This window comes from Nycticebus coucang, chromosome 18 (assembly GCF_027406575.1).
Source record: "Nycticebus coucang isolate mNycCou1 chromosome 18, mNycCou1.pri, whole genome shotgun sequence".
Taxonomy (NCBI): Eukaryota; Metazoa; Chordata; class Mammalia; order Primates; family Lorisidae; genus Nycticebus; species Nycticebus coucang.
The window spans coordinates 31,712,278-31,735,945 of NC_069797.1; the positions used below are offsets into that span (position 1 = coordinate 31,712,278).

Here is a 23,668-nt window from a genome sequence, read left to right on the forward strand (position 1 = left end):
GCAAGCCTGAGCAAGAGGGAGACCCCATCTCTAAAAACTAGCCGGATACTGTGGTGGGCACCTAAAAACCCAGATACTTGGGAGGCTGAGGCAAGAGGATCGCTTTAGCCCAAAATGAGGTTGCTGTGAGCTACGACGCCACAGCACTCTACCTGGGGCAAGAAAGTGAGACTCTTGTCTCAAAAAATAAAATAGATCTCCTTTCTATACAATATAATGCATCTTAATTACTTGAATTACAATGAGCATATACTCTAAGGTAAAATTTAAATTTGTAGGCTCAGCAGCCAGAGCACAGTGGTTATGATGTCAGCCACATGCACCAAGGATGGCGGGTTCAAACCCAGCCCCGGCCAGCTAAAACAATCACAACTGCAACAAAAATAACAGCCAGGTATGTGGCAGGTACCTGTAGTCCCAGCCACTTGGGAGGCTGAGGCAAGAGAATCACTTAAGCCCAAGAGTTGGAGGCTGCTGTGAGCTGTAACACCAGCTCACTCTAGTGAGGGCAACACAGTGAGAATGTCTCAAAAAAAAAAAAAAAATTAAATTAAATTTATGATTACTTTCCCAAGACCAAAACTAATCATTCCTATTAAACTGTTTTGCTTAAAAATATATCAGTATAGGGTGGTGCCTGTGGCTCAAAGGGGTAGGGCGCCAGCCCCATATGCCGGAGGTGGTGGGTTCAAAACCTAGCCCCAGCCAAAAAAAAAAAAAAAAAACTGCAAAAAAAAAAATATATACATATATCAGTATAAGCCAGATGCAGTGGCTCATGCCTATAATCCTAGCACTCTGGGAGGCCAAGGCAGGTGGATTGCTTGAGCTCACAGGTTTTGAGACCAGCCTGAGCAAGAGTGAGACCCTGTCTCTACTAAAAATAGAAAAACCAAGGCAAGAGAATAGCTTTGAGCCCAAGAGTTGGAGGTTACTGTGAACTATGATGCTACGGCACTCTACCCAGGGCAACAGCTTGAGACTCTGTCTCAAAAAAAAAAAAGTCTAAAAAATATACCAGTAGGGCGGCACTTGTGGCTCAAAGGAGTAGGGCACCGGCCCCATATGCCAGAGGTGGCAGGTTCAAACCCAGCCCCAGCCAAAACCTGCAAAAAATAATAATAATAAATAAATAAAATATATATACCAGTATAGGCTCGGCACCCATAGCTCACTGGTTAGGGAACCACCACATGCACTGAGGCTGGCAGGTTGGAACCTGGCACAGGCCTACTAAACAATAACAATAATAACAATAAAATAGCTGGGCATTGTGGCAGGTGCCTGTCATTCCAGCCACTGAGAGGCTGAGGCAAGAGAATCACTTAAGCCTAAGAGTTTCAGGTTGCTGTGAACTGTGATGCCACAGCACTCTACCCAGCTTGAGAATCTGTCAGAAAAAATAAATAAATAAATAAATAAATAAATAAATAAATAAATAAAAAGAATTATTTACAGTTTTTGGAAAGTATCTAAATGCTGACTAATAAAACAAGAGTGTCTCTTTCCAGTTGTTTCCTTTTTAATAAAGTCACAATAAAGTACTTTTCCATTTTTTCATTATTTAATGTAAATACTATGAGGGGCGTGAAGCAAGCTAAAAGTTACAATACCATACAAAATTTTTTTAATGTATTTCACATATAAACACTTTCTTTCCCTCAAGTTTGGAAGAGTATAGAACAAAATGTTAACAGCTATTATACATGGATACTAAATTTTTTTTTTTTTTTAGAGACAGAGTCTTACTACTTTATTGCCCTCAGCAGAGTGCCATGGCATCACAGCTCATAGCAACCTCCAACTCCTGGGCTTAGGCGGTTCTCTTGCCTCAGCTTCCTGAGTAGCTGGGACTACAGGCACCTGCCAGAACGCCCAGCTATTTTTTTGTTGCAGTTTGGCCAGGGCCAGGTTCGAACCCTCCACCCTCGGTATATGGGGCCGGCATCTTACCCACTGAGCACAGGCACCTCCCAGTACTAGAATTTATAGAAGACTTATTTTCTATTTGTTTGTCACAATTAGTTGATTTTCTTCTACATAAACTTGTACAATGAATGTAGCTCTGGCGTGCGTGTTTTTAAAATACATATTAAAAAAATAGAATTTTTACTTAAAATGCAAATAAAAAAACAATAGAATTTTGACTATTTTTAAAAATGTCAGACTTGTAAATGCAAGGTAAGAGTGAAGCAAGAATTTCTTAAGTTTTAATATCATAACTCAAAATCTCCCTAAGTGTTACAACCGCAAATTTTTAAAATTTCTATTCTTGGCTCACCGCCCATAGCACAGTGGTTATGGCACTGGCCACACAGACCGGGGCTGGTGGGTTCAAACCCAGCTTGGGCCTGCTAAACAACAATGGCAATTGCAACAAAAAAATGGCCGGGCGTTGTGGCAGGCACCTGTAATCCCAGCTACTTGGGGAGGCTGAAGCAAGAGAATCACTTAAGCCCAAGAGCTTGAGATTGCTGTGAGCTGTGATGCCATAGAACTCTACAAAGGGCTTTAAAAAAAAAATTCTATTCTTTAAATTCCATGCATACAGTGAAAAATACTCTCCTAAAGGATTATTGAGTTAAAGATGAGAGGGAGACTATCAAATTACATATAACAACTCTACACCTTACAGACTATATATATATTTTTTTCTTTTTTTTGATACAGAGTCTCACTATGTCATCCTAGGTAGAGTGTCGAGGTGTCACAGCTCACAGCCTCAAGAGATTCTCTTGCCTCACCCTCCCTAGTAGCTGGGACTACAGGCACCCGCCACACCACCCAGCCATATATATATTTTTTCTTGTTTAGGAAGCCCAGGCTGGGTTCGAACCCACCGGCCCCAGTGCATGTGGCCAGAGCCCTAACCACTAAGCTACGGACACAGAGCCCAGACTGTATTTTTTTTTTTTTTTAATTTTGGGGATTCATTGAGGGTACAATAAGCCAGTTTACACTGATTGCATTTGTTAGGTAAAGTCCCTCTTGCAAGCCTGTCTTGCCCCCAGAAGGTGTGACACGGCACCAAGGAACCCGCCCCCTCCCTCATTCCCTCTCTCTGCTTTTCCTTCCCCCCCCATAACCTTAATTGTCATTAATTGTCCTCATATCAAAATTGACATAGGATTCATGCTTTTTTTAAGAGACTATGTTGCCCAGGCTGGACTTGAACTCCTGGGCTCAAATGATCCTCTTGCCTCAGCCAACAAAGTAACTGGAATTACACATGCAAGCAATTACAAACTATTTAAATATATACAACTCCACATCAACAAATTTGGAAATCTCAACAGAAATGCTTTTGTTTTCTGTCAAAACAGAAAGTACCTACAAAACAACTAGCCTGGACTCTTCAAAAACATCATGAAAGACAAAACTGACTACACAAATGTTCTAGACATTAAAGCAGACTGAAAAGATGAAGAAACTAAATGCAACTTTTGGCTCTCGAATAGATTATGAACTGGTGAAAAAAAAATCCAGTTTTAGATCCCTTTATAGTTCATCAGCATGATGACTGAGTGTTTACACCCATGTGTGAGATGTCTCTTCCTCAAACCTTGTTACAATGATGGCATATTGACCATCTGCTGCAAAAAAATAAACCAAAAAAAAAACTACTTTTAAAAGACAATATTATAGCCAAGAGTGGTGGCTTGCCTCTGTATTCCTAGCACTCTGGGAGGCCGAGGCAGGAGGATTGCTTGAATCCAAGAGTTTGAAGTTGCTGTTAACTATGGTGCCATGTACTCTACCCAGGGTAACAGAGTGAGACTCTGTCTCAAAAAAAGAAAAAAAAACAAAAATCCATAAAACACTTTTACTTCAAATCCATATGAGGATGATACTTCCAAGAGAATATTCATTAAACAGTACTGAAAAATAGGCTCAGCGCTGTAGCTCAGTGAGTAGGACGTTGCCCACATACACCCAGGCTGACGGGTTCGAGCCTCTCCCGGGCCTGCTCAACAGCAATGACAACTACAACCAAAACCAGCCAGGCATTGTGGCAGGCACCTGTAGTCCCAGCTCCTTAGGAGACTGAGGCAAGAGAATCGCTTGAGCCCAAGAGTCTGAGGTTGCTGTGAGCTGTGACACCACAGCACTCTACCGAGGGCGACATAATGACACTATCTCAAAAAAAACCTGAAAAAACAAAAAAAACCCAGAATAGTTAATACATATCTAAATTTTAAATTTCCAAAACGTTAGAAGTTAATGGGTGAACCACAAACTGCTACGAATATTTTCAAACTACTCTATATTAATAGAAATGAGAAAGTCTTACAAATAAAAAAGAAAATCAATAATCTTAAATAAGAAAAAAATCAATAAAGAAGTCTTATAAAAGATCTCAAGTATGTGAGGTAACTTAGATTGTAATTAGCTCAATTTTGTCATTTCCACAATGTATACTTATTTCAAAACGTTGTGTACACAATAACTATATACAACTTTCATTTATCAATTAAAAAATAAAGGAGAAAAGATATAAAGTAGAAAAGAAGTTGCCATGGGGTTGAGTGCCATCACATCATAGCTCACAGCCTCGGCCTTCCCAAGTAGCTGAACTACAAGTATATGCCACAATGCCCAGCTAATTTTTTTCTATTTTTAGTCTCACTCTTGCTCAGGCTAATCCACCCACCTCAGCCTTCCAAAGTGTTAGGATTACAAGCATGAGCCACCACACCTGGCCCATTTAATTCTCTTAAAAAATATTTTCAAATACATTTGTTATCATGAAAAAGTTTCTTGGAGATTTTTTTGTTCGATTTTTTTAGACAGTCTCACTTTGTTGCCCAGGCCAGAGAGCTGTGGCATCATAGCTCACAGCAACCTTCAACTCCTAGGTTCAAGCAATTCTCCTGCCTCAGTCTCCCATGGAGCTGGGACTACAGGCACTCACCACAATGTGTGGCTAATTTTTCCTATTTTTAGTAGGCTGGTCTCCTGAGCTCAAGTGATCCTCCCACCTCAGCCTCCCAGAGCTCAAGGACTATAGTTGTGAGCCACCAGTACCTGGCACTTAAATTGTTTTTTGTTGTGTTGTTGTTGTTTTTGAGACAGAGTCTCACTATGTCACATTCAGTAGAGTGCTGTGGCGTCACAGCTCACAGCAACCTCAAACTCTTGGGCCTAAGCGATTCTCTTGCCTCAGCTTCCTGAGTACCTGGGACTGCAGGCACCCGCCACAACACCCAGCTATTTTTTGGTTGCAGTTGTCACTGTTTAGCAGGCCTGGGCCAGGCACAAACCTGTCAGCCTTGGTGTATGTGGCCGGTGCCCTACTCACTAAGCTACAGGGCCCAAGCCTAAATTGTTATTTTAACTTGAAATTTACCTTTTTGCCCTTTTTTCATTTGTATTTCCCCAAGGTATTTATTTTTTTTTGGGGGGGGGCAGACAGATTCTCATTCTGACGCCCTTGGTAGAGTGCTGTGGCATCCCAGCTCACAGCAAACTCCAACTCTTGGGCTTAAGCAATTCTCTTGCCTCAGCCTCCTAAGGAGCTGGGACTACAGGCGCCCATCACAAGGCCCAGCTATTTTTTTGTTGCAGTTATTGCTGCTGTTTAGCTGGCCCCAGCTGGGTGCGAACCCGCCAGCCTCAGTGTATGTGGCTGGCGCCGTAACCACTGCACTACGGTCGCCGAGCCATCTATTTACATTCTTTTTGTTACCAATAACTCAAGAGATAACTGTGATTAAGTCCCTGAAAAAGTTACTAAGCAGCAATGTTATTAGGGACATAAAAATGAGCAGCCCTGGCTGGGCAAGGTGGCTCATGTCTGTAATCCTAGCACTCTGGGAAGCTGAGGTGGGTACACTGCTTGAGCTCACAAGTTTGAGGACAGCCTGAGTAAGAAGCAAGACCCCCCATCTCTACTAAAAATAGAAAAACTACTGAGGTAAGAGAATTACTTGAGTCTGAGTTGGAGGTTGCTGTGAGCTATGATGCCACAGCACTCTGTCCCAGGCTACAGCTTTATTATTTATTGAGTCTGTCTCAATAAATAAATAAATAAAAATGAGCAGCCCATTTATTTACTAAATAAAAACTTTTGAAGTTCCTATTAAACTGCCTCTTTGACATCTCACTTCAGTATCTCAAAACCAAATTCTAACTCAAAATAATCCAGTCACTTGAGCCAACTTTCTGAGGTTCTTATATAAAATAAAATGTATCACCTAGATATCCTATTCAGCAATCATAACCTAATCCATCATATGCCTTATAGATTTGTCCTCCTAAATATTCTCCAATGGCCCACTTACTTACATCTCCATAATCACCTACTCATTCCAAGTTACCACTTCATCTCACTTGGGCTACTTTCTGTAACAACCTCCTAAATGGTGCCACTAAATACACTCTTGGCACTCCCTCCAATCCATATGGCCTACTACAATGAGAATGATGTTTCAAAATGCAAATTTGGGCACATCATTCCCTCTAATTAAAAGTGGTTCATGTCTTTACACTGCACTTTGTTTGGAACAAGATCACTTGAGCCCAGGAGTTTGAGGTTGCTGTGAACTATGATGTCAAGACACTCTACCCAAGGTGACAGAGACTATATAAATAGGAGAGAAGAGAGGAGAAGAGAGGACAGGCGAGGGGAGGAAAGGAGGGTGGAGAGGGGACAGGAGGGGAGAAAAGGTGAGAGGAGAGGGGAAAGGGACGGGAAGGGAGGCGAGGAGGGAAGAGGAAAGGAGAGGAGGGGAAGGGAGAGGAGGTGTGGAACAGAGCGAAGGAAAGTTACTTCCTTGACACCCTGTAGCTCAAGCGGCTAAGGCGCCAGCCACATACCCCAGAGCTGGCGGATTTGAATCCAGCCCCGGCCTGCCAAACAACAATGACTTTACAGCCAAAAATAGCAGGGTGTTGTGGCAGGCGCTTGTAGTCCTAGCTACTTGGGAGGCTGAAGCAAGAGAATTGCTTTAGCCCAAGAGGTGGAGGTTACTGTGAGCTGTGACACCACCACATTCTACCCAGGGCAACAGCTTGAGACTCTGTCTCAAAAAAAAAAAAAAAAAAACACAGGTTCGGAATCATATTCTCTAAGTCCCAAAACTGGGACCTGCCAATATACTAAACATATAACTTGAGTAAATAACTTAATCTCTCTGACCTCAGTATTCTCATCTAACAAAATAAGAAAAATAGTAACATCTATGTAATGAGGGTTTTATAAAGGTTAAATAAGGCATTGTGTTCATCACCAATAAGAACTTCCTGCCAAACCCCTCTTCTCCCTTCAGTTTCTAATAATCATCTCTACTGGGAAACTTTCCTCAACTCAACAACCTCCAGGCACAATTAATTGACTTTTTTGTCTATGTGTGCATGTGTGTGTGTGGTGCTCCCATAAGATTTGCTTACACTCAATTAGCACTTACATCATCTCACCATACTAATCTATTTTTTAAAATAGCTATTACCCTACTACTAGGTGAGTTTCTTTCTTTTTTCTTTTATTTTTTTTGAGACAGTGTTTCATTTTGTTACCCTTGGTAGAGTGCTGTGGCATCACAGCTCACAGCAATCTCAAACTCTTGGGCTTAAGCGATTCTCTTGCCTCAGCCTCCCAAGTAACTGGGACTACAGGGGCCCGCCACAGCACCTGGGTATTTTTTGGTTGTAGTTGTCATTGTTGTTTGGCAGGCTCCAGGCTGGATTTGAACAGATCAGCCCCAGTGTATGTGGTTGGCACCCTAGCTGCTGAGCCATAGGTGCCAAGCTCACTAGGTGAGTTTCTAAAAGGCAGAGGTTATCATACTCACCTTTGAATCTGATATACCTAAACACAATATCTCTCACAGATAGCAGGTGTTCATGAAATGCTAGCGTAAATATAGAAATTAATCAGATGAACAATTAAAAATATGGTTTTGAGACTCGGTGCCCGTTGCTCGGTGGTTAGGGTGTCGGCCACATACACTGGAGCTGACAGGTTCAAACCCAGCCTGGGCCTGCCAAATAATAATGACAACTACAAAAAAAAAAAAAAAAAAAGGCTGGGCGTTGTGGTGGGTGCCTGTAGTCCCAGCTACTTGGGAGGCTGAGGCAATAGAATCGCTTAAGCCCAAGAATTTGAGGTTGCTGTGAGCTATGACATCATAGCACTCTACTGAGGGTGATACAGTAAGATTCTGTCTCAAAATATATATATATATCGTTTTGATAAACAGGAATTGTGGCAGTGTATATAAATTTTTGGTACACATCTGCATTTTCTCAATAGAATTGCGTTTCTCAAAATATGGCCCACAGACCATTTACATGTGAATCCCCTAGTGTGTTTATTTAAAATGTATACTCTTGATGCCCTCATCAAACCTAAACCAAAATTTCTAGAAGTTTAAAAAAAAAAAAAAAAAATCACAGAAATCTGCATTTTTTTTTTTTTAGAGAAAGGGTCTCCCTCTGAGTATGGTAGAATGAGTAATCTCCAAGTTTTTTTATAAGTAACTTTTCTGGGTAAAGGTTGAAAGTCGCTAAATTAGAAGAGTAAAAGCTAACACAATTACTAAATGTAAATTTAGGTTAAAAATTAATAACATAATGATTCATCAAATATTATACTTCAAGGTCCTTAAAAATCCTTAAGTTATTTAATTGAACACACTACTGGATCAAAGTTGATTATATCTCAAGACTACTGTCTATTTGGTTCAATAATTTCGGGGCGGCGCCTGTGGCTCAAGGAGTAGGGCGCCGGTCCCATATGCCGGAGGTGGTGGGTTCAAACCCAGCCCCGGCCAAAAAAAAAAAAAACACAAATTAAAAAAAATAATAATAATAATAATTTCTGAACAGGAGAATCTGAGGGATAAAACACAACTGTCTTAAAATTACTTCTAATATGATATTCTCTCTAATACAGACCTATCTTAGAAATGGAAGGGTGCAATAATTTAAAATGCAGCCATATGTCACCTAATGAAAGGGATACCTTCTGAGAAATGCATCATTAGGCAATTTCACTGTTCTGCAAACACCAAGTTACACAAATCTAGATGGCATAGCCTATTACACACCTAGGCTCTGTGGCATAGCCTACTGCTCCTAGGCTACAAACCCGTATAGCACGTTACTGCATTGAATACTGTAGGCAACTGTAACACAATGGTAAGTATGTGTATCTGAACGTATCTAAATACAGGTAGCACAAAAATATAGTATTACCATCTTATGGAACCACTGTCATATACTTGGTCCACTGTTGATCAAAACGTTATATGACACATGACTGTATAAACAACTTAGCCTATACCAAATCATGCCCGAACCTAAGAACTAATGTACAGTAAAATATGGACTACTTTAAATTATTTAAGAAAATACACATCAGCCCTCAATTACCTCCATTATAAATTCCACTATAGGAAGATCTGCCTTTAAGTTGCATTTCTAACTAAGCACTGTGCCCTCCCTAGTGTTCCCAAAAGAAAAGGTAGATATCCTAAACAATATATATTTCCTTTGAATCATCACACAATTGAAAAGAACATCTTATTGACTAATAATTAGGGAGAGAAGAAGCCAAAACACAAACCTGCCTCTTTGTCTTTATGGTTCAGATAGAGGAAAAAAACTCTTGTGAGTTTCCTCAAACCTCAATACCAGATAGTTTTCCTTTAATATTAAAGTAAAATTATAAGATAAAAATCTCTTTTTTTAACTGTGAACAAGATCTGGTGTAGTGATTGGGGATCTCAGAAACTCTTTCTTTCAAAATTAAAATAAAGCACATTATGTGACAGATGTAAACAGACTCAGAACATTAGTGATAAAAGGTATATGAATATCCTTTAAGTCAATGTTTATGGTATGCATAAGGGTCTGAAGGGGTTGAGTGGCTGGCCTAACAGAATTGAAACTAAAAATCTAAATCTAGTTGAGCGTTGTGGCAGGTGCCTGTAGTCCTAGCTACTTGGGAGGCTGAGGCAAGAGAATCACTTGAGCCCAAGAGCCTGAGGTTGCTGTAAGTTATAACACCACAGCACTCTCCCAGGGGTGAAAAAGTGAGACTATCTCAAAGAAAAGAAAAGAAAAGAAATCTACTAAGTTTGCAAAATAGTATCCTAAATTGGATCGTGAAACAGAAAAAGTGTATTAGTATAAAAATCTTGATAAAGTCAGAAGTTTAGTTAATAATACTGTATTATTAACTTCTTAGATTTGACATATACACTATAGTTATTTAAGATGTTAACATTGGGCTCGGCTCTTCTAGCTCAGCGTTTAGGGCACCAGGCACATACCCCAGGCCTGGTGGATTCGAGCCTGGCCCAGGCCTGCCAAACAACAATGACAACTACAACAAAAAAAAAAAAAGCCGGGTGTTGTGGTGGGCACCTGTGATCCTCTTGCTGAGGCAAGGCAAGAGGATCACTTAAGCCCAAGAGTTTGAAGTTGCTGTGAGCTGTGACACCACAGCACCCTACCAAGGGTGACATAGTAAGACTCTGTCTCAAAAAGAAAAAAAAAGGTATGTGAAATGCTATACTATCTTTGCAATGTTTCTATAAACCTAAAATTATTAGATAAAAATAAAAGGCTTTTTTAAAATTCTAAATCTAAAACTGATTTTTAATCCGGAATACTTGCCATTTGTCTCTATGAAAATCCCCAAATATAAAGGCATTAAGTTCTAATTACACAAAGATAACACAGTACCTCCCTACAGCACCCCCAAACCAAAAACAATCAAAAGAAATGTTCCTTATTTTTGTTTAATAAGAGAACACTTGTTACATTCCAGGCATTTTGCTTACTTAATTCTCACAACAGCCCTAAAGTAATTATCAACTCAAATTATACTTGAGGGTCAAAGAATTAAATAATTTGCTCACTAATCACATAGCTACCAAGTAACAGAGCCAGATTTCTATTATACCCCATCAACTTTCCCTAAGTCATCTAGGCATTTTAAAGTAATCTGTTTATTTTAAAGAATAAGTATTTGTTACTAAATTTTACAAATTCCACTTCCACAATGTTTTTGAAATATTTTGTTCTACTACCTCTTTGTCCTAAAGCAAAAAGCCTGTCAAACAAACATTCCATTTCTAGTCTTTTCTGCTTCGGTCCATTTTATACACCTATAAAGAATAGGTATTTGCAGGCCTCTCAGTATCTATCCCCATTTTTTTTTTTTTTTTTTTTGAGTCTCTCTCTATTGCCCAGGCTGGAGTGCAGTGGTGGGATCAAAGTTCATCACAGCCTCAAATTCCAAGGCTCAAGCAATCCCGCTGCTTCAATCTCCTGAGTAGCTGGGACTATAGGTACTCATCACCACAAATGGCTAATATCTCTTATTTTATAGAGATGGAGGTCTGGCAATGTTGCCTAAGCTGGTCTTGAACCCTTGGTCTCAAGCAATCCTACCACTTCCACTTCCCAAAGCGCTGGAATGAACAGGTGTGAGCCACAGCATCCTGGCCCCTATGTTGTTTTTTTTTTAAAGTAACAGATTTTCTTTTGGGAAAATCCCTCTCTCTGCCTGCATACTACCCTCTAGAAAATATGTACTTGGTTTTCAGAGATTATAAATCTTGGGCAAAATGATACAAATTCATTCAGTAGCATCCTAATTAGGTTATTCATTCCTGATACTAAGCTACCCTAAACTAGCTTCCCAGCCTTCCCTTTGAGCTTACACACAACTTAATAGTCTTCTAATAAATGTCTTCTCTACTTAAGATAATCACTGTCGCTTTTCCACTTACAAAAAACCCTAATGGGTACAGTACTCTTGACTCATATATAATATTTAAAGCACTTCTAGGCCAGGCGAAGGGGCTCATGCCTATAATCCTAGCACTTTGGAAGGCCAAGGTGGGCAGATCCTGTGCACAGCAGTTTCTGAGACCAGACTGAGCAAAAAGGAGACCCTGCCTCTAAAAGTAGAAAAACTGGGCGGTGCCTGTGGCTCAAAGGGGTAGGGTGGCCGGCCCCATGTGCCGGAGGTGGTGGGTTCAAACCCAGCCCCAGCCAAAAACTGCAAAAAAAAAAAAAAAAAAGTAGAAAAACTAGCCAGGCATTATGGTGGGCACCTGTAGTCCCAGCTACTGGGGAGGCTGAGACCAGGGGATCACTTGAACCCAAAGAGTTTAAGCATGCTGTGAGCTGTAACACCACAGCATTCTACCCAGTTCACAGAGTGAGACTATGGCTCAAAAATATAAAAAATGAAATAAAATAGGCTCAGCGCCCTTAGCACAGTGGTTGCAGTGTCGGCCACATAAACGGAGGCTAGCGGCCCAGGCCTGCTAAACAACAATAACTGCAACAAAAAAATGGCGAGGCGTTGTGGTGGGCGCCTGTGGTCCCAGCTACTTGGGAGGCTGAGGCAAAAAAATCACTTAAGCCCAAGAGTTGGAGGTTACTGTGAGTTGTGACACCATAGCACTCTACCGAGGACGACATAGTGAGACTCTGTCTCAAAAAAATAAAATAAAACAAAACATCTACAGCACTTCTAAATTCTCCTGTTCAAAAACTTTAAATATCCCCAAACTTCCTCATTATAATCTTTTCTAGATTATTTTTTCAGGGTTCTCCCCATTTGGGTTTAACCTATATTTCTAAATTTATTTCTCACCAATGGCGTTACATATATTTATTAATGATATTCTCTCCACTCAGAATGCTATCCACAAAACCCCATCTCCGCCTAAAAATTTTCTTTACTCTTTCAAGTCTATTTAATTGTTCCCTTATATGTCAATTCCTACTCAATTCTACTAACTCACTAGGATATTTGGGGAAATGTCTCATGCCACTTTATCAGTTTTATTGCATATTCTGCATATTCTCTTTCTACATGGATTACATTTCTCTACTGATCCCACTAACTCTCCCAAAAAGCCAAAGAGGGAATGAGAACATGTTAAGTGAGTACTGTATTAATTTAAATTTAAACTATGGTACTAGGGACCACTGTATAGAATGGCTTAGCTCTAGAATGTAACTGATTTTGCTTTACTATAAAATATTCAAGAAAAATATAACAAATTATATAAGGGTTTCCTTAATCTCATCAAGATGTCATATCAGAACGCCCTAAAGATGTCTGTTTCTGAGACAGAGAAAACAGACTTAAAAGATAAAATTCAGGGTGGCACCCGTAGCTCAGTGGGTAGGGCGCCAGCCACATAGACCGAGGCTGGTGGGTTTAAACCCCACCCGGGCCAGCTAAAACAATAATGACAACTGCAACAACAAAAAAAATAGATGGGCATTGCAGGGGGCTCCTATAATCCTAGCTATTTGGGAGTCTGAGGCAAGAGAATTGCTTAAGCCCAAGAGTCTGAGGTTGCTGTGAGCTATGTCACCATGGCACTCTACCCAGGGCAACAGCTTGAGACTCTTTGTCTCAAAAATAAATAAATAAATAAAATTCAAAATCTTTAACTATGATCTCTCATACCAAGGGATTTCTTTTTTTTTTTTTTTTTTTGAGACAGAGTTTCACTTTGTTGCCCTTGATAGAGTGCCATGGTGTTACAGCTCACAGCAACCCCAAAGTCAGGCTCAAGTAATTCTCTTGCCTCAGCCTCCTAAGTAACTAAGATTTACAGGTGCCCACCACCACACCCAGCCAGCCTACCAAGGGATGGAGTTTTAAGCCGCTGAACTTTTGAAGTAATTTTGTTTGTTCTTTTAAATAGGATCTCACTCTATTGCCCAGGCTAGAATGCAGTGGCATTCTCATAACTCTTTGCAACTTCCAATTCCTAACTAAGGCCGGGCCTGGTAGCTGGTGCCTATAATCCGTGTAGCACTTGGGGAGGCCAAGGCAGGTGCATCACCTGAGCTCATGAGTTCCAGACCAACCTGAGCAAGAGAAAGACCCCATCTCTAAAAATAACCGGGTGCCTATAGTCTCAGCTACTCTGGAGGCTGAGGCAAGGGTATCACTTGAGCCCAGGAGTTTGAGAGTGCTGTAAGCTAAAACACCACGGCACTCTACCTCGGGCAACAAAGTGAGATTCTTTCTCAAAAAAAAAAAAAAAAAAAAAAAAAAATTTCCTAACTAAGCTTGTCAAGCAATACTCCTGCCTCAGCCTCCCAAGTAGCTGGGAGCACAGATGTGTACCATCACTTCCAGCTAATTTTATTCTTTGTAGAAAAGGGGTCTCACTATGTTACTCAGGCTAGTCTCAAACTCTTGGCCTCAAGTGATCTACCCAACTCTGCCTCCCAAAGTGTTAGGATTACAGGTGTGATCCACCAGCCTGGCCTGAAGCAATTTGAAAAAGGGACTTCCTCCAAGGATATATAGCTCCAAAGCCATAAAACTTGAATAGCAGAGCACAGGCTGAATTTCAACCCTCACTCACCCACTTAGCCAGATGGCCTTGGCTCATAGCCACACATTCCACTCATACAGTCTTTACTCTAGCCTCTTACTGTAGTTTAAATATGCCATTTTTGTACCTTTGGCTCAGCAAATATCTCCAGATACCTTCCCAGACTACTTACTACACTTACTAATTTACCCCCCAATCTTAATTCCCTCCCTTGTTTCTAGAAAAATATCTCTGATAATGCACTTATCACAGGAGTTTATAATCAAGAATTTCCTCCTTTGTTTTTCTAACCAAGGTAAATATGTTCCTTACAGATACAGGTCATATTTTTTTCATCTTTATAGTTTTTCCTACTAGATAGCACCTTAACATAGTAAGTATCAAATTAATGTAACCATTAATGAAAATATGCTTATGTAAAATGCATTAAAATGAGAGGAATAAAAAATGTTATTTATCAGTTTTAACAGAATCTAATTTCACTTGATTTTAGATTACACGAACACTATTTTCAAACATAATTTATGATCTGTCAATGTTTTCTTTAAAGTTAAGTTTTAAGGGATGGGCCCAGTGGCTCAACCTATAATCCTAGCACTCTGGGAAGCTGACCAGATGAATTGCTTGAGCTCAGGAGCTCAAGACCAGCCTGAGCAACAGTGAGACCCTGTCTCTACTAAAAATAGAAAAAACTAACTGGGCCTTGTGTAAGGCACTCATCCGAGCTACTCAAGAGGGTGAGGCAAAGGGATGGCTTGAACCCAGGAATTTGAGTTTGCTATGAGCTACAATGATGCCACGGCACTCTATCCAGGGTGAGACTTGGTCTCAAAAACAAACAAACAAAACTATCAACCTATGCAAGTTGCTCTACACTTCAAACTTCAAGCTGTTTCTAAACAGCAGAAAAAGAAAGTAAAGGTCAGTTGTCAACAAATAAAAATTTTGACGGTAATATACATAAAAATAGGCATTTTCTATTATCAACCCTATTTTTTCTATCTGGTAAGTCCAACTTCCAAAAGTCACTCAACTTCTATACTTTAGCAACCAAGGAGAATAGGATGAGCCTTCTTTGCCTAGTATTTCTTTTCTTTCCTTAGCAAATATTACTGTGTAGTAATTGTAACTGACATAGAAGGCAACATATCACATGTTGATTTGTAAGTTGTTACTTGGTAGCAACTATTATATTCCAGGCTTTTCAAATATTACCAATGGTCAATACTGTCAATAAACTACGCTTTGATTCTCTGTTATCTTCTGATATTTCTACAATATACAAATCGGAGTGCTAGGGCACGATTATAGCTCACTGTAAAACAAATAAAAAAAAGGTTTAAGGCTATTTAAATGCCAAAAAGGAATACCAGCAAGCCATGCAAACCTCTAACTTCTGCTCAATAAATCATTTATATTATCATAATAATGATATGCTTATAAAAACAACAGCTCAGTTTCCATGAAGGAATCGTGTGCTATTTTTCTAAATGATGTAGGTTTGCTAGCAAAAGCAATGATTCCTCACTGTTCAAGTACTGAATACACTAATGTATTTTTTTTTTTTTTGTAGAGACAAAGTCTCACTTTATGGCCCTCGGTAGAGTGCCGTGGCCTCACCCAGCTCACAGCAACCTCCCACTCCTGGGATTAAGCGATTCTCTTGCCTCAGCCTCCCGAGTAGCTGGGACTACAGGCGCCTGCCACAACAACCGGCTATTTTTTGGTTGTAGTTTGGCCGGGGCCGGGTTTGAACCCGCCACCCTCGGTATATGGGGCTGGCGCCCTACCGACTGAGCCACAGGCGCTGCCCTGAATACACTAATATTTAACTTTATAGAACTAAGTGATTATCAAGTATCCTAAAGAGTCCATTATAAGGAAACCTATATTTGGGATAAACTATTCTGCGAAATAGCGCAAACAGGTATTTCAGAGATTATACAACTCCATTTACCCTGTAAGGAATAAAAAAAGCACATCATATTCGTAATAACTGTGACATTGCATGCTGTCACAATTTGACCACTAATGACATTACAATATTGGCTTTAATAATACTATGAGAAAATTTAAACTAATCAAATTGTTTTTGAAACTTCTGAATTCAGAATTCACTTCTCTGCTTCTAAGTATTGACAGATTACCTGGGATAGAACTTACCTTTCTGTCATAAATACCTGAAAAAGGTGGCACCCGTATCTCAAGGGTAGGGTGCCAGCCACATGCACCAAAACTAGCAGGTTCGAACCCAGCCCAGGCCGGCTAAAACAATAATGACAACTGCAACAACAACAACATCAATAGCTGGGCATTGTGGCAGATACCTGTAGTCCCAGCTACTTGGAAAGCTGAGGCAAGAGAATCAATTAAGCCTAAGAGTTTGGGTTGCTGTGAGCTGTGATGGTATAGCACTCTACCCAGGGCGACAGCTTGAGACTCAAAAAAAATAAATAAATAAAAAGTAATAAATATCTGAAAAACCACAGAAATATAAAACTACTGGGCGGCGCCTGTGGCTCAGTGAGCAGGGCGCTGGCCCCATATACCAAGGGTGGCGGGTTCAAACCCAGCCCCGGCCAAACTGCAACAAAAAAATAGCCGGGCATTGTGGCGGGCGCCTGTAGTCCCAGCTACTTGGGAGGCTGAGGCAGGAGAATCGCCTAAGCCCAGGAGTTGGAGGTTGCTGTGAGCTGTGTGACGCCAGCTCTATTGCACTCTACCGAGGGCAATAAAGTGAAACTCTGTCTCTACAAAAAAAAAAAGAAATATAAAACTACTTTTAGATACAAGAGGCAACATAGGTATACAATCTCTGGAGAAGCTGAACTAATAAGTTAGTAATTACCGGCTTTCTATGTTTTTGAAAATAAATGTGCTGGGCACAGTGGGTCACACCTTTAATCCCAGCACTTTGGGAAGCCAACATGAGAGAAAAAGCTTGAGGGCATGAGTTTGAGACTAGCCCAAACAACATATCAAGACCCTGTCTCTACACCAGAGCAGTGGATCACACCTGTAATCCTAGCACTCCAGGAGGCTGAGATGGGAGGACCCCTTCAGCTCAGTAGTTCAAGAATAGCCTGAACAAGAGCAAGACCCCGTTTCTACTAAAAGTAGAAAAATTAGCTGGGCGTTGTGGTGGGTGCCTATAGTCCCAGCTACTCAGAAGACTAAGGCAGGAAGATCACTTCAGCCTAGGAATTTGAGGTTTGCTGTGAACTAGGCTGATGCCATGGCATTCTAGTTTGGGCAACAGAATAGTGAGACCCAGTCTCCAAACAAAATGAAAGAGGAGAGGGGTAGGGGAAGTGAGGGGGGGAGGAGGAGGAGGAAAAGAAAAAGGGAGGAGAGGGGATGAGGAGGGCTGGAGGAAGGGTAAAGGAGGGAGGTAGAGGAGAGAGGGAGAGGGGAAGGGAGAGGAAGCAAAAGAGACAGAGATAGAGAAGGAAAAGAAGTATAAGAGTGGCACCTGTGGCTCACTAGGTAGGGTACTGGCCCCATATACTGAGGGTGTGGGTTCAAACCCGGCCCCGGCCAAACTGCAACCCAAAAAATAGCCAGGCATTGTGGTAGGCGCCTGTAGTCCCAGCTACTTGGGAGGCTGAGGCAAGAGAATCGCCTAAGCCCAGGAGTTGGAGATTGTTGTGAGCTGTGATGACATGGTACTCTACCAAGGGCGATAAAGGGAGACTCTGTCTCTTAAAAAAAAAAAAAAAAAGTAGTAGTAGAAGTATAGGACAAAACCAGGCCCAGAGACTCAGGTCTATAATCATAGCACTCCAGGAGGCTAGAGTGACAGGACTGCTTGATAACAGGAGTTCAAGACAAGCCCGGGCAATATAGAGAGACCACATCCCCACAAAAAAATTTAGAAACTGGCTGGGTATGGTGGCACGTCCCTGTAATCCTAGCTACTCGGGTGGCTGAAGCAAAAGAGTACAGGATCATTCACTGGTATTCTTGACAAAAATACATACCCTCAATCTAATTATGAGAAAAGGCCAAACAAGCCCAATTTGAAATACATTGTTTAAAAATGTCTTTGGGGCGGCACCTGTGGCTCAAAGGGCTAGGGCGCTGGCCCCATATGCCAGAGGTGGTAGGTTCAACCCAGCCCTGGCCAGAAACTGCAAAAAAAAATAAATAAAAATGTCTTTGATGGCTCAGCACCTGTGGCTCAAGCGGCTGAGGCGCCAGCCACATACACCTGAGCTGGCAAGTTCGAATCCAGCCCAGGCTCGCCAAACAACAATGACAGCTGCAACCTAAAAATAGCTGGGTGTTGTGGTGGGCACCTGTAGTCCCCAGCTACTTGGAGGCAGAGGCAGGAGAATCACTTGAGCCCAGGAGTTGGAGATTGTTGTGAGCTGTGATGCCACAGCACTCTACTGAGGGCAACAATTTGAGGCTCTGTCTCAAAAAAATAAATAAATAAATAAAAATGTCTTTGATTTAGGCAGCACCTGGCTCAGTAAGTAGGGCACCGGCCCCATATACCAAGGGTAGCAGGTTCAAACCTGGCCCCAGCCAAACTGCAACAAAAAAATAGCCAGGCACTGTGGTGGGCACCTGTAGTCCCAGCTACTCAGGAGGCTGAGGCAAGAGAATCGCCTAACCCCAGCAGTTGGAGGTTGCTGTGAGCTATGTGACACCCCAGCACTCTACTGAGGGCGATAAAGTGAGACTGTCTCTAAGAAAAATAAATAAATAAAAATGTCTTTGACTCATCAATAGTCAAGGTTTAAAAAATGTGTCAAGATCACAAAAGACAAAGAAAGGCTGAGAGGTACCATCACAGATTGGAGGAGATGAAGAGCACACAACTAAACTGAAGAGTGAGATTCTGGATTGAATCCTAGAACAGAAAAGGACCATTAGTGAAAAAATAGTAAGTAAAATTCAAATAAAGGCTGAGGTTAAATTCACAATATTGTACATACATATATATATATTTTTTTTTTTGGAGACAGAACCTCAAGCTGTCAGCCTGCGTGGAGCGCCATGGCATCACAGCTCATAGCAGCCTCCAATTCCTGGGCTTAAGTGATTCTCTTGCCTCAGCCTCTCAAGTAGCTGGGACTACAGGCGCCCGCCACAATGCCCGGATATTTTTTGGTTATATTTGTCATTGTTGTTTTGCAGGCCCGGGCTGGATTCGTACCAGCCAGCTCTGGTGTATGTGGCTGGCACCTTAGCTGCTTGAGCTACAGGCACTGAGCCATATTGTACCAATACTGATTTCCATGTCTTGATAATCATTTTATAATTGAGTAACATTAGAGCAGTGGTTCTCAACCTTCCTAATGCCGCGATGTATTTCATTATTACAAAGTGGTCGCGACGCACCCCTGCATTAGAGGAAGCTGAGTAAAGGACATACCTAAACACTCTATGAATTTTCTATAAGCATAGAATTGCAAAATTTAAAATACAAAAAAGTAGGCTCGGTGCCTGTGGCTCAAGCAGCTAACGCACCAGCCACATATACCTGAGCTGGTGGGCTCAAATCCAACTTGGGCCTGCCAAACAACAAAGACAGCTGCAACCAAAAATAGCTGGGCGTTGTGGCAGGCGCCTGTGGTCCCAGCTACTTGGGAGGCAGAGGCAGGAGAATCGCTTGAGCCCAGGAGTTTGAGGTTGATGATGAGCTATGATGCCATAGCACTCTACCCAGGGTGACAGCTTGAGGCTCTGTCTCAAAAAAATAAAAAAATACAAAAAAGTATGCCTGGCTTTTTAGTGAAATCCCCAAAGTTATAAGCCCTTCACTACTGGGAGCTATATATTAAGATGACAACACTTTGATTTCTATAATTAATCCCACAGGCCAGATGCACTGGCTCACGCCTATAATCCTGGCACTCTGGGAGGCTGAGATGAGTGGATCACTTGAGCTCAAAAGTTCGAGACCAGCCTGGGCAAGAGTGAGACCCTATCTCTAAAAACTAGCCAGGCATTGCTTAAGCCCAAAGTTGCTGTCAGTAATGATGCCATAGAATCCTACTGAGGGCAATAAAGTGTAATTCTTTCTTAAAAAAGAAAGAAAGAAAAAAAATCCTATGAAAGAAATATTAAGTTTTAACAATATTAATCCCTTTGCTATCAATGCATGTTCATGTTACACCAGAATATTAGCAAATTCAAAAACACATTTTATTCTAAGCCATCATTATAATAGTTATTTTAAAAAGGTAATACAACATACAAAAAAGAAGCTAATCATCCTTTAAAAAATGTAAAAAGGGGGACATGAGGAGGAAGCTCAGTAAGTACCCATCTATCAGATACAATTATGGCACACTTCCTAGGTGAAGGACTCAATTACAACTTGGACGTTAGACTTTACCTTACAAACACAAATAACATAACCTAATCGTATGTTCCTCATATTAACCCTAAATAAATATCAAAAATACATTAAAAAGGTATTCTCCTAAAGAAAAAAAAGTAAAATAGGAAAAAAACATCAGTTTTGACCGTATGTTTAAAAATTACATATAATTATCATAATAAAGCATTAACATTAAGGTTTTATAATGGACCATGTTCCAATATCCAAATATACATTAATATAGTACAATAAATCATGAAGAGAATGGGGCTAGAAGATCAAGTATTCTTATTTCATATCAAGGGCGGCGCCTGTGGCTCAAAGGGGTAGGGCACCGGCCCCATATGCTGGAGGTGGCGGATTCAAACCCAGCCCCGGCCAAAAACTGCAAAAAAAAAAAGCTTATTTCATATCAAGTTTGAGCCAACTTGCTTTCATGCACTATAATTACCAAAACAAACTGGTTAACCAAAATAAGCACAATTCAATATTTAAGAGTCCTTTACCATGTTCCAAGTACTGTCCTAGATTCAAGTGATTCAGAAAAGATTAAATAGAAGAGCCAGGGCAACGGCCCCATATACCGAGGGTGGCGGGTTCAAACCCAGTCCTGGCCAAACTGCAACAAAAAATAGCCAGGCATTGTGGTGGGCGCCTATAGTCCCAGCTACTAGGGAGGCTGAGGCAAGAGAATCACCTAAGCCCAAGAGTTGGAGGTTGCTGTGAGATGTGATGCCATAGCACTACCGAGGGTGACAAAATGAGATTCTATCTCAAAAAAAAAAAAAAAAAAGAGACAATATAAAAACAATTGTAATTTCATTTAATAAATATTTAATATACTAAAAGATACAAAAGAATAAAAGATAACTCTTCTCTGAAGGTGATTACTAACCTTACTAATGGGTTCAAAATTTGCCTCTCTACCCCATATGCCAGAGGTGGCGGGTTCAAACCCAGCCCTGGCCAAAAACTGCCAAAAAAAAAAAATTTGCCTCTCTATAATACCAAACATGACACTGAATACAAGAAGGAAAATTAAAATCTTAAGTCAGTAAAATAAAAATATTTTAATCAACATAGTTTTAAAATTAAATGATGAGGTTAAAAGGTGACAAATATATACTTCCACCTTGCACTAAAGAAAGAAGCCACTCAATATACTCTATCTGTTGTATTTATTTTCAGTATAAAACCAGCTCTTTTCGGATGACTAATTAATTTCTCTGAGACTTCTCTGTGAACAACTGGCTTTTTCCCATTAAATCTAATGGTAATGTGTATCTTTTTTTTTCTTTGAGACACAGTATTGCTCTGCCACCCCATGGCATTAGCCTAGCTCACAGCAACCTCAAAGTCCTGGCTCAAGGGATCCTCCTGCTGACTAGCTGGGACCACCAGCTAATTTTTTTCTATTTTTAGTAGAGGTAGGGTATCACTCTTGCTCAGGCTGGTCTCTTGAGTTCAAAGGATCTTCCTGCTCTAGCCTATCACAATGCTAGGATTACAGCACTTACAGTGTAAGAGACCACACCCAGACGGGTACTGTGAATCTTAGATGTGACTATTTCTCTCTATTCTTTGAAATAAAACAGTCTACTTCTTTCAACAGTGAATCAGATATTCAATCAGATATCTTCAGCGTATTTTATTAGAGGATTCATTTTTTTTTTAATGTTTATTGAGAACTTACAAATACCAAGGGGTTTATATGCATCATCTTATTGAATCTTCCCTTAAATCTCCATGAGGTAGGTATTGTTTTTTTGTGTGGGTTTTGGCCAGGGCTGGGTTTGAACCTGCCACCTCCGGCATATGGGACTGGCGCCCTACCACTTTGAGCCACAGGCGCCGCCCTAGAGGATTCATTTTGTTATCCTATCTTTGTTTTCACTTTCTTAATTGTTTATGTAATGTATTATGTGCTTTTATGTTAGCCACCTTAAATAATTTAATATATAAAACTTCAAAGTTTGTGCGGTTTTTTTTTAATGCAGGAAATTGAATGGGTATGTTTTAACGCCATGTCAAATTATAATATTCAAGTATCTGAAGTGACAAAAGCTCCAAAACTAGTTTATCTGCATTAAAGTTTATAATTGTACATAATGTTAGAAGAGGTCTGAAACACTTAGTTCCAAAGTTTAAACCAGTTTCATCACATCTTTTTGTAGTTATCACACAGTACTTGGTATTTGTACCGGGCTGTTTAACCTTAGATTATATAGCAAGACCAAATACTTTATATCTTCAAAGATTTTTCTTCTTTTCTTTTATCAAAGATTTTTCTTGATAACTAAAGCATATCTCTGAGAAACAAAACTTCTATATTTTCCAAAGACACAAAAATGGTCAACAAGCACATGAAAAAATGCTCAACACCTTTAGTTACTAGGAAAATGCAAATCAAAACCACAAAGAGGTACTACTTCACACCCACTAGGATGACTATAATAAATTCTTTATGTAATGGGAAATAACTCTGAGAGAGGATGTAAAGATATTGGAACCCTCAAACATTTTTATGGTAATGTAAAATGGTTCAGTTGCTGTGGAATATACTATAGTTGGCAATTCCTCAAAAACCAAAACACAGAATTATCATACCATCTAACAATACCACTTCTAGGTATATACCTCAAAGAACTAAAAATAAATATACATACAAATATGTTCACAATAGCATTATTCATAATAGGCAAACGGTGAAAAACAGCCCAAATGCCCATCAACAGATGAATGAATAAAGAAATTGTGCTATATGCACGCAATGGAGTATTACTCAGCCATAAAAAGTAATAAGAACATGCTAAAACATGGATGAAGCTCCAAAAGTTTATGTTAAGTAGAAGAAGCTAAACACAAAAAGGCTGACTATTTAATGACTCCTTTTTTATAAAGTATCCATAATAGGCAAGTCCACAGACCCGGAATGAAGATGGGAGATTATCAGGGGCATAAGAGAGAGAAGAATAGGGAGTAACTAATAAACAGGTATAGGATTTGC

The 23,668-nt window shown here is 40.3% G+C and overlaps 1 protein-coding gene and 1 non-coding gene across 2 annotated transcripts in view; one reads left to right on the forward strand and one right to left on the reverse strand.

The window, feature by feature from the left end:
* The window catches only part of TAOK1 (TAO kinase 1), a 156,704-nt gene that overhangs the window by 116,158 nt on the left and 16,878 nt on the right, over positions 1-23,668 (reverse strand). The window lies entirely within an intron of this gene.
* Positions 3,493-3,596, forward strand: LOC128571493 (small nucleolar RNA U13). Its single transcript, XR_008375899.1, has one exon. It is a non-coding gene; the product is annotated as a small nucleolar RNA U13 (small nucleolar RNA).